Consider the following 1,642-nt stretch of genomic DNA (forward strand, 5'->3'; position numbering starts at 1 on the left):
GGCTGCTCACTGCGGCTGCTGGCCGCTCACGCTGGCTGCTGGCTACACACGGTAGCCCATGGCAACCCACTGCAGCAGGGGTTGCAGACTATGCTATCGCCTGCAACTCATGGCAGCCCAGCTCCAGGCTGAGCTCTTTGTTCAGCATCTTAGCTGTAGAGGGCAGTGTCACTGGTCCTCATATGTGGGATCCAAACCGGGCCCTCTGGCGTCCCAAGCCAGCTCTTAACCAATGCGCCACTTGGCCGGCCCGATTATGTGTTATTTTCATCTCTGACTATTAATCTGAGGACTGCCATAACAAATTACCACAAACTTGGGACTTAGAAAATAACAGAAATCTATGTTCTCATAGTTCTGTTCATTAGAAGTCCAAAATCAAGGCATCAGCAGGGCTGCATTCCATCTGCAGTCTCTAGGGGAAAATCCTTCCTTGCCTCTTATACTTCTGATGGCTGCTGGCAGTCCCTGGCATTCCTTGGCTTATATACACATCACCCCAATCTTTGCCTCTGTCTTCACATAACTTTCGCTCTTGTGTCTCTCCACTGTTTTGTGTGTCTGAAATCTCCCACTCCTTTCTCTTATAAAGGACATCAGTCATTGGATTTAGGGTCTATTCTAAATTCAGGATGATCTCACTTCAAGATCCTTAATTTAATCACATCTGCAAAGACCCTCGTTCCAAATCAGGTCACACTCACAGGTACAGGGGGTTAGAACTTAGACACATCTTTTCAGGGGGCCACTATTCAAACCACTACATGGATTAATATCCATCTGGTTGGGCCCCTAAAATAAAGTGTGTTTGCCTCTCATGACACTTGTCACATTCTTCCTAGACTCCAACTTGACTTGGGAAAAGCTATTATTTATAGGAAGTTAACAGTGAATCCCTGACACTGTGAATGCTCACTTCCTAATTTATTTTAAATCCAAATAAGGATTTTTCTGTGGGAAGAAAACACAGCCAAGTGAATCTCTACTTTCTTATCTGGCTGAGATCCCAGGTGGGAATTTATTCATTGTCCCAATGGAATTAGACTAAAGGATTTTTTTACTACTATTTACCCGCTTACACTATTCCTATTTTCTATTTGAGTTTAAAACCATGTATTTATTCCATTTGTCTCCCAACTGCCCAGGAAGAAATTCTTTTCCAGTAGGGAGAACTAAGATTCCATCTACCGTAGTTCCAGTAGTTCCCCCTCATCTACAGGTGTGTGTGTGTGCGCGCGTGCGTGTGTTCCAAGTCCCTCTGTGGATGCCTGAAACCGCGGATAGTACCAAACCCTATATATACTGTTTTTTCCTATACATGCATACCCGTGATAGTTTAATTTATAAATTAGGCACAATGAGAGATTACAACTAATAATAAAGCAATTATAACAATATACTGTAATAAAAGTTATGTGAATGTGGTCTCTCTCAAAATATCTCATCATACTGTACTCACCCTTCTTTTTGCGATGATGTGGGGTAACAAAATGCCTTACTAAATCAAGAACTGTCATCTTTTCACCTATAGGAAGCACTTAACTAACGGCTTCTCTTTGGCATATCTGAATTGGCAGCATCACTATTCTCGTGTTTGGGACCATTAGTAAGTAAAATAAGGGTGACTTGAACACCAATCACT

At 42.6% G+C, this 1,642-nt stretch overlaps 1 protein-coding gene across 2 annotated transcripts in view; it reads right to left on the bottom strand.

The window, feature by feature from the left end:
- The window catches only part of PACS1 (phosphofurin acidic cluster sorting protein 1), a 137,667-nt gene that overhangs the window by 48,979 nt on the left and 87,046 nt on the right, over positions 1–1,642 (bottom strand). The window lies entirely within an intron of this gene.

This window comes from Hipposideros armiger, unplaced genomic scaffold, assembly GCF_001890085.2.
Source record: "Hipposideros armiger isolate ML-2016 unplaced genomic scaffold, ASM189008v1 scaffold_93, whole genome shotgun sequence".
Classification (NCBI taxonomy): Eukaryota; Metazoa; Chordata; class Mammalia; order Chiroptera; family Hipposideridae; genus Hipposideros; species Hipposideros armiger.